The 16,149-nt window shown below is 47.0% G+C and overlaps 2 long non-coding RNA genes across 3 annotated transcripts in view; one reads left to right on the forward strand and one right to left on the reverse strand.

Annotated features, from left to right (window-relative positions):
• Positions 1-3,505: 3,505 nt before the first annotated feature.
• LOC143824345 (uncharacterized) overlaps positions 3,506-16,149 on the reverse strand; it is a 37,742-nt gene continuing 25,098 nt past the window's right edge. For both annotated transcript variants that reach the window (XR_013226753.1, XR_013226754.1), the window contains 3 exons: positions 5,805-5,908; positions 4,276-4,366; positions 3,506-3,688 (listed from right to left, as the gene is read on the reverse strand). This is a non-coding gene — a long non-coding RNA (uncharacterized LOC143824345). The remainder of the gene's footprint in view (positions 3,689-4,275; positions 4,367-5,804; positions 5,909-16,149) is intronic.
• LOC143824346 (uncharacterized) lies at positions 12,765-16,046 on the forward strand. The gene is made up of 4 exons (XR_013226755.1): positions 12,765-13,363; positions 14,102-14,210; positions 14,808-14,972; positions 15,649-16,046. It is a non-coding gene; the product is annotated as an uncharacterized LOC143824346 (long non-coding RNA).

The raw sequence follows: 16,149 nt of genomic DNA on the forward strand, positions 1-16,149 counted from the left end.
ACTATGTGTGATTTGTCCTTGCATGGATGCTGGAAGTTGGGGGTGGATATGGTTGCAGCTGTGGCGCCCCACAGGATGTGCTGTTCCCCAGAAGAAACCCTTTCAGTCTGGAGTAGAATGACTTAAGCCAGGCCAAAGTATGCCCCCTGACAGGAGCATTTCCAGGGCACTTAGAGCCCCATAGGATTCAGGCAAGACTACCTGACCGGGGTTGTCCTACTGCCACTGAAAGAAGATTTCTGGGTGAGGAGCCTTGTGCTTCCCCCTTGGGCTGAGTTCAACCCCCCGGGCAGTCTTCGTCAACCAGGGTTTTGTGAAACCCCTTTGATAGCTGGGACGTTCCACAGAGAAGGAATGTTGATACAGGAATCAAAAGCCAATCAAAACACTGGAGGATTTCCCCGAAAGACAGCTTTTAAGGATCCAAGAATAGGCCTTGGAATTCCAGAGTTGGGACCTTTCTCTCTGTGGTGCTAACAAATGAACCTCAAATTAAAGAATAAAGACAGAGCAAAAACGGTGCATTGGTTTGGACAAAGTCTTATTGGCCAGCCCCCAGGACTATGAAATTGAATGGCACTGTGCACACCGTTGACCAGCACCTGAAGCAACCAGCACACTGTCCCCTTTGAAGAGATACTGGACCAGAAAGACACGACTATAGGCTGGCTCAGTTAAATGGCCAGCCATGAGGCAGAAGGATGGGAATGCAACTTTTGGGAATGAAAGAAATCCATTCTGGAGTCTTCCTCATGACTCATTGGACCCTCCCTGACCTCATCTGCATATCAAAGTTTCCGACTGAGGCCTCAGTCATCACCAGCTGCAGCCAGGTTGTCTTGGGGCATTCCAGGAGCCAACTTGGTTTGAAAAGTCAGACAAACACAGACCAGTGTTTCATTCTGTTTTATTGATAGAAGGATGAATGGATAGCCTCAGCCATTTGGCTTTTGTGGGAGCTAAACTTGATTTCCTCTTGAAAACAGGTAAGGATAAAAGCCTCCTGGCCATTCAGGCCAGTGATCTCTTTTCTGATGTCCTGTGGGAAGGAAGCAGAGGATGAACTTAGAGGTTGTGAGCCAAGCTGTTGGTTGAAAAATCAGACAAATACAGATAGATGGCTGTTTAAATCTCTTTGAATTATTTATTTATTTATATTTCCATTGTTGTATTTCTATATTCGTTGTAGCTCTGGGCGGGTGGAGGGATGGACAGACGGACAGAGTGATGGATAAGTGACTTCAGCACTTTTGTGTGACCTAGCCTTGGTTTTGGCTTTCTGATGCAAAATTTTTTTTTACCAAATGTTCTCCGTTTAACATATCGAGGTATACGATCTCTTATCTGTTCTCCTGTGGGCAGGAAGCAAAAGAGAGGTTATTCTTCCCTCTTGCAGAAGAAATGCCCCTGCAGCCCTCCGTGTCCTATTTGATCGGAATGCTCCCAGATAACACAGAGTGAGTGTTTTTGGATTAACACCAAAGTCATTTGGGGGGAACACTGGTTCTTTCTTGACTGCAGTGAAGAAGAACGTTCCACCTTCTGTGGAACGCTGAGATCCATTTGTGACTCCTGAAAGACCTCCAGAGACATCCACGTGGCTCCAAACATTGACCAAGGTTAAGTGGAGGTTGTGAGCCAAGGAAGCTCCCTGGTGTGGTGTGGGACCAAGGGTGCCTCTCCCCTAGGGACATTAACTCCAGCTGGCAGCTGATGGCCAAGCTCTCCATCCAAGAGATCTTTCCAAAGGAAGCTACCTTTGAAACAGAACATGTGAGGACTGAACATGGAACTCTGTGCATGCCGTGTATCCTTGCAGTGCTGCAACTGCTAAACTGGAGAATGCTCTGCCTGTCAAACTAGTTCTATCACACATTATTAAGTGCAGATTTATACATTCCAGCATCAGGAGTGCAATAATGACCCTGAGTAATACTGGAGTAATACTGGAGTTTGGGGAGCATTGACTCTGCAGTTTCACTCTGTTTTTTAATCATTTTAGCAACGTATGTTTGGGGCTGGAGGCTGATTTTAATGGTTTCAACGTGAAATTTATCGTGTTTTGTAAATAAAATAAAGTCCAACGCCTTCCGAGTGTCTTATTGGATCCTCTCTGATATGACTTGCCTGTGGATGTTTCTGGCTAAGTCTGAGGTCATCGCTAAGGACTACCAGTTGTCTCTGTGCCATTCAATGGCCTGCTTCATTCCCCATTTGTTGGTCTGCTGGCTGCCCCGTTGAACTGCCCAGATTTTCCCAGCATTCCGCTCTTACTAAGGTGTCCAAATGGTCTCACAACTGTGTGTCATATTGTGCCCCTGATGGCTCATTCCTTATCACCCAGCCTTTCCCTTCCCCAAATGAGCCACCATACTTAACCAGTCTCCCAAAGAAGATGAATTGTAATGATGATGATGAAGAAGAGTTGGTTCTTATATGCCGCTTTCCCTACCCGAAGGAGGCTCAAAGCGGCTTACAGTCGCCTTCCCATTCCTCTCCCCACAACAGACACCCTGTGGGGTGGGTGAGGCTGAGAGAGCCCTGATATCACTGCTCGGTCAGAACAGTTTTATCAGTGCCGTGGTGAGCCCAAAGTCACACAGCTGGCTGCATGTGGGAGAGGGCAGAATCGAACCCAGCATGCCAATTAGAAGTCTGCACTCCTAACCACTACACCAAAGTGGCTCTCCCTTCATTCCCTTCTTGTTCCCTTCATTCCCCAGCAGACCACCCTTATTTATTTATTGTTATAATATTATCAGGCCATGAACCTCAAAGGGATGGTGGACTGCGATTCAGCCTGTCTACCAGAATCCCACCAGAGAGAGGTCTACCAGGATCCTCACCAAGGAATCATCTCCCTGGAGAAGAACGACAAAACAGGTCAGGGAGCATCGCTTGACTCCTGTGGTGGTCTAAGCTAGCGATCCCCAACCTGTGGGCCACGGACCACATGTTGTCTGTCGACTAATTGGAGGTGGGCCACGAAGGACGCCTTCTCCGCCCCGCCCCAGCCCTTTACAACACACTTCGGGTATCATTGTCTCCCATCACTCCCAGATGGGACTATCTCGTTGCAGAGAAACAAGCTCAGGGTTCCCATTGATTTGCCATTGTCATGAGTTAAAATTCCCATGAAAATAAAATGTTCCTTATGTTCATTGTTGTGGCGTGTCTGTATCTTATTTTGAAGGGATGTTTAAACATTACCATAGCGATCAGAGAGCGTTAGGGCAGTGGTTGAGAGTAGAGGAATAAACTACCCCCCCCCCCACTGGGCCTCAGTAAAATCGTCAAGCGTTGAGTGGTCCCCGGTGATAAAAAGGTTGGGGACCACTGGTCTAAGCAACACTGAGATGTTCTTTGGATTGGTTGAAATCATAACAAGATGTTGAATATCATGAGGAATAGGACTGAGGCCTGCAGATCTGGGACGCGGGACTTCCCTCCTCCCATGCAACCCCAGGAGCATTTGAAAAATCGGACAAATACAAACAGGTATTTAATGCTCTTTTACTGATTGACTGATTGATTGATTGATTGACTGATTGATTGATTGTCTCAGCAATTTGGCTTTTCTGGCAGTGAACCTTCATTTATCATTTGGTTCTGATTTTATTTTTGCCACATTCCGGAAAAGCATATCATCCTCTCCGGGGACCAAGTAAATCATCGAAGTTCAGTTCTCCTGTGGGAAGGAAGAAGCAGAGAGGTTAGGCTTCCCACCAGCAGCAGAGATGTCCCTGCAGCCCTCCCCTGTACAACCCTCTTGGAATGGTCCCAGGTCACAGAGGGTGGTTCTGGATTGACACTAAAGTCAGTTTGGGGAAAAAAACTGGTTATTTCTCAACTACAGTGAAGAGGAACACTCTGCATTCTTTGGAACACTGGGATCCATTGGTGACACATGTAAGACCTCCAGATGCATCAATGTGGCTCCAAACATTGACCAAAGAGAACTTGGAGGTTGTGAGCCAAGGAAGCCGCCTGGTGCTGAGCAGGACCGAGGGTCCCTCTCCCCTAGGAACATTGACTTCAGCTGGCAGCTGATGGCTGAGGTCTCCAGCCAAGAGGTCTTTCCCAGACAGGCCACCTTTGAAGCAGAACACGTGAGGACTAAACATTATTAAGTGCAGATTTATACATTCCAGCAACAGGAGTGTAATAATGATCCTGTGTAATACTGGGGTTTATGGAGCATTGCCTAGAAGGGAAGGATAAAGATGGTCCTAACCATCCATTGGCCCAAACCACTCAACCACAAGCCAAACTGACCTGCATCACTTTCCCTCCGGAACTGGAGGGTCTCGCCCTCATTCTGCACTTCGCCTTCTCCCTCGTCAAGTGCTCGTTTCCCGGTGATGACCTACAAGGAAACATTAGTCGACTGAGTTAAACTTTGGAGTTAAACCATCTTTAAATCAGTCCAACAAGAGTCTGCTCAACCCAAAGACCTGCCACTTGGGATGTGGACATGGAGGCCTCTCCACATGAAACATGTTCTTCAGGGGTTGCTGTGACAATTAAAGGGGCATTAAGCGACTATAACCGAGAGGGAAATTCCCAGCTCTGGCTTGGGGGAATTCCTGGAGATGCAGAGGACAGGGCTTGGAGAGGGCTGAGGTTGAGGAGGCTTGGAAACCATGAGGGCTGCCCTCCTCCAGGGAAACTCAGATCTCCATTCTGGAGGTATGGTATAATACTGGGGAAATTCCAGCCCCTACCTAGGGGTCAGTAACTTAGAAGTTCCTCTGACTTCAATTGGGCTCCTTGGGGTTATTGGTTTCAGCTGTGCTGCAAAAGATGTCCTTTAGGTTCGGCTTGTTCATAATACCTTCTTTCAAAGCCACCAAGGGCAACATAAAGTCGGTGGGTCCTAAAACATACTCAGACTGGCAGTGGCTCTCCAGGGCCTTTTGCATTACCTACTGCTTGGTCCATGCAGCTGGAGATGCTGAAGACTGAACCGATGACCTTCTGCATACTGAGCATAGGATTTACCATTAAGCCACACCCCCTCCCCAGTCCAAGGGATTGTGCCGGATCCCTCCCCTTCAAAGTCCCAGGACGTGAGAGAACAGCATCCCAGGGCAAGACCTGAGCTTGGATAAATTGATTTATCATGGTCAAGACCAGCAAAGAAAAATGGATTCCAGAATACATATTCCACAGTACTAAAGTATAAAAATAGCATACATCTTTAACAGCAGGTTCGCTGTTAAAATAAAAGCCTAAGGGCTTAATGGGTGGAAAGAGGGCCCTGCCTCGGGCAGGCCACACCCACTCAGGAATTTGGCCCAATCAGTGGGCCCACAGTCCTGGCAGGCCCACCCTTCCAGCTTGGCCAGGGGCTCTCTGCCAGCATTGCTGGCAGTTTGCCCCTGGACACTCCCCAGGACACATGTAAGTGCCCTTGGGGTGGGGGGCTTCCATTCCCGTTGCCCCCCCCCCCAACCTTCCTCCTGCTAGTTCCTGCTGCATTTTGGCATTCAGCAGGCTTTACAGCTAGTCATGAATATAATTTTTGGCTTTTATTTTTGAGTAATTAATCTCTAAATGATTTTCATGGCAATATTGTACAAGTGATTGCATCACTCTTTTCTAACTAATGGGAGTCCTTGAAAGAAGTACGGCATCATCTGTGTAAAATAAGAAATATGTCTGTCTGCTATATGAGGGGATGAAATTCAGGCTAGGATAGATAAGGCACTAGATCACTGATTTAAAAGTTAAACAGTAGGGGTGCCAAGATACATCCTTGTTGCTATAAGGTCTGGTAAATGGCTCTGCAGTCTGCATCTTACATGAAAGGTTTCCTGAGCTCTGAGAGTGGTGAGGAGCGGCAGCACCAGAAGGAGGGTCAACAGGAGCTTCATGGTCGTTGGAACTGTCTCGCACTCAGGACAGGCTGGGAGAGAGAAACAACAAAGAGCATTAGGCCACACCTGGAGCTGCTGGGGTTGTTCCCAATGGACTTTGGAAAGAACAGCTGCAGTGCCATTAAGGATACTTCCACCCTCTTATTTGTCATTGCATGTGCGCCCCATGCTGGGGGGGGGGGGGAGATCTTTTCTGCATGTGGAACGCTCCCTCTAATGGTAGATTCGATATTACATCATGTTATGACTGGCAAGTATATTGGTAATACAATGATATAATATTGTCTCAACAACACGAAGGAGGAAAAGTTGTTGATTATTCCGGAAAAAAAACCAAAACCACCCCTCCTAAAATGGAAAGGGCCCAAGCTTCAGCAGTCTCCAAAATTAAGAGAACTGTGGGTTCTAAACAAAAACGATTTGGGAGACTGATGCATGCTAATGTGAGCTATAGACCTCCTAGCAAACTCTGATCCCATCTGCAGATACATAAAACTGTGGATTGGGGCTATGCTCACATTCAATAGCTTTTCCTGCAAACTGAGGGGAAGATAGCTGCATACAAATAGAACATCTTATAATACGATATTTTTCTTCAGTCCAGGATCCCTGAACTCTTACCTGGCTTGTGCTCTTGACTCCTTCTGAAGAGGCAATGGCATTCACCCTGGACCCAAAGACTTCCTGACTTTTATAGCGATCCTGGACACGGGCAATCGCCATTTATCTGGGCGCAAGGCCAGGCCATTCTTCTTTATTCAAGGCCACTGCACACCACTAACCAGCACTTGAAGCAACTACACACTGTCCCCATTGCTGAGTTATTGTACCCCGAAAAACATTCTGATAAAGTTGAGCTGTACCAGTTAGAGGAGGTCCACTGCCTATTGGGGATGTCCATCGGAGACAACATGGTTCAGCCAGGTCAGTGGAGCACAGCAAAGTCTGCACTGGGGATACAGCATTCAGGAAGAAACAAGAGAGCTAGGGCCTAAAGCTTCACTCCACTGAAGTCCTCATCCTCCATCCTTGCTACTTAGGGACAAGCATGTTTTCCCTGGTTTGCTTTTGGCATTCATTTGTCTTTTTGCCAGCAGTTACCATTCCACATTTTCACTGTTCACGGTGTAGGTTGTCTGCAAGGAGAGATGCATGTTCCTATAGGCTGTACCCAAGGAAATGCAGGGTACAAGTAAAACTGTATCATCATCTTTATACAGCTTTCACTGTATTCATATTTGGCTAAGAGCTAAGTGGGCAGAGAGTGAGCGGGGTCAGTCCAGGTGAGGGGCCAATCTGAAGGCACAAAGCCTTCACTGAATATATGCCGGTGAACAAGGTCTTTTCATGCTATTAGTATGTGGGAACATGAGAAGCCATGTTGGATCAGACCAATGGCCCATCCAGTCACACAGTGGCCATAACCCAGGTGCCAATAGGAGGTCTAACAGCAGGCCAGAACTCCAGAAGCCCTCCCACTGTTGCCCCCAACACCCAGAATATAGAGCATCACTGCTCCAGACATAAGAATATAGGCCATATTAGGTCAGGCCAGTGGCCCATGCAGCCCAACATTCTTGCGTCACACAGTGGACTTCCCAAGCTCTCCCATCTTTTGCCCCCTCCCCCAGGCACCAAGAAGACAGAGCCCCCTTGCCTCAGACAGAGTATTCTATCTGTACCTTGTGACTAACAGCCACTGACAGTCCCCTGCTCCAGATGTTTATTCAACCACCTACTGATTTCTCAAGGACTTCAATTCCACACACAGACGTTTGCATCATCTTCCTTCATTTTCCCCCACCCAGCATGTATTGGGGGGTGGGAACAGGAGAAAGAGACTGGCCAAGCAACTGGTTTTCCTAACTCCAAGACCCTCAAACAAAGGGGGGGGCGCTAGGTTTCAGCTAGGTTTCCATGGGGCTCTGTCTCTCTGCCATGGGGTGCTGAACTCTCTTGAGGGCCAGGAACTCCCCCTGTGCAAGCACCGAGTCATGTCTGACCCTTGGGCTGACGCCCTCCAGCGTTTTCATGGCAGACTCAATACGGGGTTGGTTTGCCAGTGCCTTCCCCAGTCATTACCGTTTACCCCCCAGCAAGCTGGGTACTCATTTTACCAACCTCGGAAGGATGGAAGGCTGAGTCAACCTTGAGCCGGCTGCTGGGATTGAACTCCCAGCCTCATGGGCAAAGCTTTCAGACGGCTGCCTTACCACTCTGCGCCACAAGAGGCTCTGTTCAGGAACTCCAGAACAAGGAAATACTGTGCAGCTGGAGAAACTGTGTTTAAGTTCATGTTCTCATGGGGGATTGTGACTCCTCTCCCTCCTTGGACTGAGAGTTCTCCTTCTGTCAGTTTAGCTCCCCAGCATCGAGTTCATCCAAGAGCAACATGGCAAACCATGATTTGTTCATTGAGATCATTGAGGGTCTTCTTTGGCACAGCGGTGACTAGCTCAAGGTCTTCATCTGGTTCAGGAGACTTGGACACTGTCTGGAGAGGGATGATTGCAGGTTTAGTTTCAATTCTGCAAAGGCAGACAGAAGGGCCTTGCCAATTGATTGGGTCCTAGGCTGCATGCTCAAGACAAGCATGTTTATGGGGAGCTCTGGAACCTGGGCTTACTGGGCTGAGGCACAAATAAATGCTATGGGATGGAAATATATTGAATTCCTCTCCTCCCCTGTAAATGCTTTTCAACCACTGCTTTCTGTTAACCTCCCAAACATTTCTGCTTCTAACCCTGCTTCATATAATATTTGTCCAAAACAATTTGTGGAATATTTGTGTCTGCAGGGTGAGATGGTCCCATTCACAGAACACTGGGCACATGAACTTCAAATTCACAGCACACCAACCACTGGAACTTGAAACCACAAGCATAATGTCCCCATTGAGGAGCTACTGAACCCAGGCAGTGCCCTGCTATAGCCAGGGTGTTCCAATAAGAGAAGGTACAGTTCTGCTTCTTAAGGGGGGGGGGGTCCTTTGAGAGAGCACAAGATCAGCAAAGAAGATTAAGAATAATAAAAGTTCTCAGTGCGACCCTGTAGGCTGGCTCATCTTCTCTGGCTTATCCCAAGATTTTGCACTTGGAAAGAGAAATGACTATTTATTTTTTGTCCTGCTTTCTCCTTGAGGATCCAATGCAGCTCACAGATAGCACTAAATCCCAGGAAAGCAATAACCCCTGAGCTCAGAGCCCTGGTTTCACAGCTGTGTGTGGTCTGAACTCACTGGAAGAACAATGTGGCACAGTCTGCAGTTACCTTCCTCCTCCACCTTTCATTCATCTCAGTCCCTCGGGCTTGCCAGTTTTCGGGGAGGGGGGATTTCAGGGTTCTCTGACTCCTCCAGCATCCTTCTGCTGACAAGAGTCATTGGCCTGTGCGTCACTTGGCAGGGCTTTATAAAATGAGCTGTAGCCACCTTCTGAGAAAGAATTGGACCAAGGAGCAGCAACGCATCCTCCAAAGAACTCCTATTCATCATGCAGTTGGTGGCCAGCCTCGTCGTAGTGCTGCTGGTGGTCTGGAGCGTGAGGGCATGGGACCTGCCAGGCAAGGACAGGGTTTGGGTTCAGAGAAGCAGGGTGAGTCAAAAAGGACGGTAACGCTTCAGGAATTGCTACGGAGGGTGGTGGGATGTCCTAGCTGGGTTTTGAGCCATTGGGGACTTTAACCACGAGGATGGAATTGCTGGCCTGCAAGGGGTTGTGTACAAAAGGGGCTTTTAAAACAAAAAGTAAAGCTAGAGTGGGAAAAGGAAGACAGGACAGAGTTCTGAGCAAAGAGGAGAAAGAGAAGAGCAAAGAGACAGAGAAGAGTGAGGTAAATAAAGGAGGGGGAAGGAAAGGAGGATTGCTGTAGAAGACAGGACTTCCTAAGGGTTGCCAGTCATTGCAGAGGTGGGAGAAGCATGGCTTGTTTCAATTTTCTTTCCAGAATCACAATAGTAAATGGCTGTAAACCTATGTCATGGAATGGTAAGACAGACCCCCCCCCCCCCCCAGGTTTAGTTTGTCTGTTTGAAACTTCCTTAACCTCAACATTTTCAATGTCAAAGTCTTCATAAACAGAACGGAGTCTGGCACCATGATATAGCCCCACAGAAATTCACTACTGCAATTCTGACTTCTGATTTAGTGCTGTGATTCCCTTTAATTCTCCTCAATTCTCTTTCCTGCAAAAAATGCAAGAGAGGACTTTGTCTTGCCACCCTTCAGGCAACCCTACCTACACCTAGGCAGGCCACTTGGAATGCCTACACACCCCACAAACACAAACAAAAGTGTGTTCACAGTGTCTAGGGAGGGAGACAACCTCACTGCCTTCTGTCTCTTTCCCTCTCCCACCACAGGACCAGTTCAACACCCGGAAAGCCATGAATCTCCAAATGATGGCAAACCGGATGTACGACTCCACAGAGGGGACACCTACAGGCGAGGAGGTGGAGGAGCCAGTCCGCAAACGCCCCTGCCAGATTTTCTGGAAAATGTACGCGGCTTGCTAGTACTGCATTCCATCTTTCCCTGTGCCAGCCCTTTGCTGCCTTTGGACGTGGGGCCCTCTGATGTAAGATTGACAGATGACCAGAAAAACAGTCCTCCCCTTTAATAGAGGTTTGCTGTGCAGACATCAGCAGGAGGAGCTTTTCCTGCATGGGACTAACCGTGGCCACCTGCTTGTTGCTGCAGAGTCAAACTGCCATTAAAGGGACAGCTCTGGGGCAGCTTAAGAGTGGGCAGCTTTCCTCCTTGTTCTTTGTCTCCCCTTCTCTGATTTCTTTAGGATATAATGACCCCTGTCTGCCAGTGTAAAATAGCATCTGCCTATCTGTGTTGAATTTCTCTCGTCCCGTGCTTCAAATGTTGGTTGTATTCTGGTTCCATTTGCAAATAAAGCATGGCCTAGAGGCACCTTGGGACACAGCCTCCCTGCGTGGTCTCATGTGTGGCGAAAGGTCTTGGGGGGTGGGGCTGTAATCTGGGACTAGACCTCCCATCTGCACATCCAGACAGGTCAGAGTCACAGAAATGCAAGAGGCCATACAGGCCATCTAGCCTGTTGAACAGATATGACCCACGAGACTGCCTGACACTGGATCAGACCCTCAGTCCATTGAGGTCAGTCTTGTCTTCTCAGACAGGCAGCTGCTCCCTGGGATCTCTGGCCTTTCACATCTCTTACTGCCTGGCCCTTTTACCTGGAGATGCCGGGGATTGAACTGGGGACCTTCTGCATGCCAAGCAGATGCTCTAAGTACTGAGCCTTGCCCCCTCTCCTGCTCATTACAAGGGAGTCAAAGCTAGAGCAACCCTCATTGGCCTCCATCACATGGGGACATATACATACGAAAAAGACACCACTGATCTAGCATCACTGCATCACCATACTTGCCAAGCAGGGAAGACACCTTAGCTATGAAAGAGGTTTTCGCAGGAAGAGTCTCAGCCTTCGCACTCTGGTTGTGCTGACCCCTGTGCGATTGGTTCTTCTAGTGCAACACTGTTCTCTCCAGCAATCAGCAGCCCACCCAGAGCCCAGCAGAGGGCTTTCCCTGCAACTGAGATCCGTGTCCTTGGGGGTCCAAGGACTTCAACTAGGAACATCTGCAAAGAAGCATCTGCTGTGCACTTGAGTCACAATAGCTCACTCCTAATGGTTCAGCCCTTCTTTGGAGGTAGAGAGGCCAGATATAAAAGAAAGCTCTGAGAGCCTCTTGGGGAGAGGAGAAGGGAAATGGCACCAGGTGTGCTTGAAGAGAAGGCTTTACACCCAACTTTCCTTTACCCTAAGGCAGGGGTAGTCAACCTGTGGACTATAATTCCATGGACTATAATTCCCATGAGCCCCTGCCAGCATTTCCACACCATGCTTGGTCTGAAATTTCACTAAAAACAATCATTTTAATTGAAATTTGTATCATTCGAATGTCTGTTCAGCCTTTTGGGGAATCACATTGCTTTCACAGAATCCTAGAGTTGGAAGGGACCTCCTGGGTCATCTAATCCAACCCCATGCACTAAGGCAGGACACTCTCAGCCCTATTGCTCCTCCACTGTCACCTGCCACTCCCTTGGCTTTGATAGGCAGGGTTCTCTGCCTAATGAGAAGGAGGAACATCTGGACCAAGCTTGGGTAGCCAGAATGTGCATAAGCCTATTTCATGCATATCTGGAGTCTAGACCTTGTTGTTCTTGCAGGCAGAACCATAACTAGCAGAAATGGGAACAGCAAAAAACCATTGCTGGGTACAGTCACTCCTTGATGAAGATTGCAGGCTGTTTAGTTCAAGGGCCATTGAACAGAGCGCAGTAAATGTGACACTCATTGTCGAAATGACCTATTAAGAGGGCTGGATCTCCTGGCAGAGCTCTTCTACTCTTGAAACGGATCTTTTTAGGACACAAACGTTTTCCTTTGGTTCTCTTGCCAGATAAAACCCAGGAGTGCCAGAAGAATAAAGGGACAAGAGATCAGGATTCCTTGCTAGCTTTGTGTCAAAAGACACAATTCTGAAAAATTAGTTCCATTGAACTTTAAAGCATACTTTGTAGTTGTTGTCTTTTTTTAAACTCATGATATGGTTTTGAATTTTAACAGGAGAGGTGTGAACGTGACCCTGCCCCTTCCTGTCAACCACATATTTGTTTCAAAGCAAATGGCTTTGCTTCTTCGACAAGAGCACAAAAACGCAAACTGTTTTTGTTGCAATGATTACTTAGCATGCAGAGGGCCTGGGAATCAACCCCCCCCCAAAAAAAAATGCCTTTCAGGGCTTCATAATACAGTTGAAGAACAAAAAATAACTAACTGAAAAATGGTTAGGACCCATAAGGTTGGATGTCTAAACTGTATATATACAGTAAAATGATCTAAACATTTAATCTGCGCAACTTATAAAATTAAAAACATACACCTGGAAAACAATACTATGTACTACACAAGAGTAAACTTTAGATCTAGTTTTGACCCACATCTGGTTTTGACCCAGATGGGGTCTTCTTCAGAGGTCTAATTATGGACACACACAATGATTCCGGAGAAAGGACATAAAGCAGGACATAACCAACCAAGTTTCAAGACTTTTTTTTTGGCCAGCCCAGCACAATCCCAGTTCTTTATGTCCAAAGTGGCCTCAGACCAGCTCCTCTCTCTGTCCCTTCAAGGTCAATTGGATCTGCAAGTAATCATCTGGTGATGTTTTTCAATTTCTTGCCACGGAAAGCTTCAGTTGTCCATTTACTCTCTATTAAAGGAACAGGTAGTTTATTTTCCGGTCCAGTTGGCAACCATTAATCCTTGCTTAATGGGCACAAAACTGTGCAGAACAACTCTGGGATTTCTGGGTAAGTGAGCAATGACTCAACTTTAAAAACCAGTGAGGTTCAAGGTAATCACAGAAAATGTCTTTTCTCACTGCAGAAGAAGCCCAAGAACAGCAGCTGAGCAAGTGTCTTAGGGAACAAACCTCTTCAGAAGTAAGTCTCATGTTATTCAATGGCATTTACACCCCAGTAAGTGCCTTCAGTATTGCAGCCTAATTTCCTTTGTAGCTTCTATATATCCATTCCAGGAAGAGCAGAAGAATGTATCATACTTATCAGGAGAACAATTCTTTGATCCTGACACAAAAATAGCATTCTGTTCCCCATCTAGAAGCAAATAATTAGATCATGCGAGTTTATGTTTGCTTGGATGTCCTTTTTTTTAAAAAAAAAAATTTTCCTAACTAAATTTCTTTCTCTGATCAACCACAGCATGATTGCACTCTGTTTAAAATTAGGCCTATTCAACAGGTGGTAAAAACATTTTGTCCTTCCATCCTGATTGTGCTGCAAAGATAGCTGTCTAGTTGTGACTGCAAGATACAGGTCTTGAGGGAAACTTAATGAAGGATTAAAAGTATACAGACTATTGTTTCCTGTGAGAGGACATTATTTGTATAAATTAAGACCCTGTCTGGATATTTACGTCTTCCTCTAAGACGGCCATTGGCCTGTGGACTTCAATCTTTTTCTCTGGCTTTCTCCAGTTGGAAAGACTTAAGAAATTTCAGAGATGTGAAATACACATAACAGAAAAGGGATGGGGGGAGGAAAAGGTCAATGACACCCATATTTTGATCCAGAACCATGGAATTAGCTCAGTCTATGCCACATTGGGCAGCTGAACTGAGCCACAGAAATTAACAGATGGGTTTTTCTTTTCTTTTCTAGGGACTCTGAGCCGTCTCTCCTTCTCCCTCCCTGCTGCCCCGGCAACATGATGTTTCTGTTCACCCTCTTGGTTGTGCTTCCTCTGCTTGGCATGCTGAGGGCTGACCAGGTCAGTGCTGAAAGAAATGCCATTTTTCCAGATGCAGGACTTTGGGGGACATATGAGATGTTCCCGTATTTTCCATGAACAGATATGAAAAGTAGAAACTCAACAGTCAAAGCTGTATCTTTTCAGCCCAGCTTGGAGATGCTGCAATGGGGTGGGAGGACAGCCAATCAGTTTGTGCCCCTTAGAGCAGGAGCCCCATTTCCTTTGGGGAAGGGGAGAGGTGGCCATAAACTGAGCTCAAGGTAGGTTAGCAGCAATACATTTAATAATAAAAGGATTCCTCAGGCTAATTTATCAGTGATCTCTTTTTGAACTCCCAGGGTTTAAAAACACAGGCACAGAGGCTATGTTCCAGTTGCAGTTTCTCAGCGGGAGCCTCCTAACTAGATTCCCCTTGCAGGAAATAGAGTTTATTGTGATGCACGGAGCGTTCTGAGATAGATGGCTTGTGGGATCTCTTTTAGATTTCCCTGCAGATCTTTAAGACTCTCTCCTGAGCAAGAACCTGCCAAGTTGCTTAAAAGACTTCACGAAGCAGAGGGAAGGCCCAGGGGTGCCCACCGTTACACTTGCTCCTCACTATATTCTTCTTCACAGGATGGAGTGGCAGAATTAGAGCGCCGCTCCATGGGGGAGGCTGACATTCTAGATGTGCAACGGAGGGAAGATGGTGAGGAAGAATATGTGCTCATGTGTACCAGGGACACTAGAAAAGGGTGTACTAAGGTCCGCCTTAAAGACATTGGGAAATAATGCAGTTGGGTGAGTACCTTTCTTAATCTCTACTTCCTCGACAATGCTCCCTGTACTTCCCTTCCATCATTAATGAAATTACCACACAAAATGCAAATGCTTGCAAAACGTTGGGAGCTGAAGCTCTTTAGTGTCCTGCAGTTAAGCATCATGAGGGCTAGAAAACTGCTGATGGGGTCCATAATATAGTCCATGTTAAAGAAGTAATCACACATGGAGCTGCATCTTAGGGGGTTGTGGCTCAGTAGCAGAGCATCTGCTTCACTTTCGGAAGGTCCCAGGTTCAGCCTTTGGCATCTCCAGTCAAAAGGAACTTGACCAAAAGAGCTTTTCCTCCCTCTCCCAAAAGACCAGAACTCAAGGGCATTCTGTGAAGCTGATGGGCGGTAGGTTCAGGACGGACAAAGGGAAACACTTCTGCATCCAGGAAGTCCCGGGCTGCCCCTCCCCCATACACACACTTTCCTCTCATTCTGAAGGAATGGGATAAGGCAGAGTTGACTTCCATCAGAGGAGTCTGCACTGTACTGAATAAGAGCGGCCTCACTCCACACCTCATTCAACAATCTTCCAAGATATTTGCTTTTTGCAAATGAATCCCCACCACCACAGCCAATCTTTGAGCCCTAAGGAATCTTGCTCCTCCTCCTCCTCCTTGAACTTCTCATCTGTTTTGTGCTAACAGGTCAGAGAACTGGATGAACGCTGAGGATGAATTGGGAATAAATCTCCACAGCATCAAACAAGACATCTCAGAGCAGCCCAAGCAAGACTGCACAAAACTATGGACCCTTCTGTCCCTCAACTAAACTGCACCCTGCAAAGGCTCCACACTCCAGTTTGTTGCCTCCGTCTCTGAACAAATTGCCCACAGGCAGCTTGTGCACTCTCTCTCTCTCTCTCTCACACGCACAGACACACACACACTATCCCAGCTCTTTCAGACCCCCCCCCCCACAATCCCATTCTAAAATCATAAAGAAATCATGGCCTAGATGCCTGTCTGATAGTGGCAGTCTCTTGATTTGAATCCAGAACATGCCCTGTACATGAAAATGGAAAATAAAGAATAGTTCTGACAAGGTGCAGAATGTATAGCTCTTACCAGGGCTAGATGGGTGGTGGTGGGGAAGGCTGGAATCCTTATTGGTTTTGTAGTATTTAAACTGTAGTACACTGGAAGGGT

Source organism: Paroedura picta, chromosome 15 (genome assembly GCF_049243985.1).
Source record: "Paroedura picta isolate Pp20150507F chromosome 15, Ppicta_v3.0, whole genome shotgun sequence".
In the NCBI taxonomy this organism is placed as follows: Eukaryota; Metazoa; Chordata; class Lepidosauria; order Squamata; family Gekkonidae; genus Paroedura; species Paroedura picta.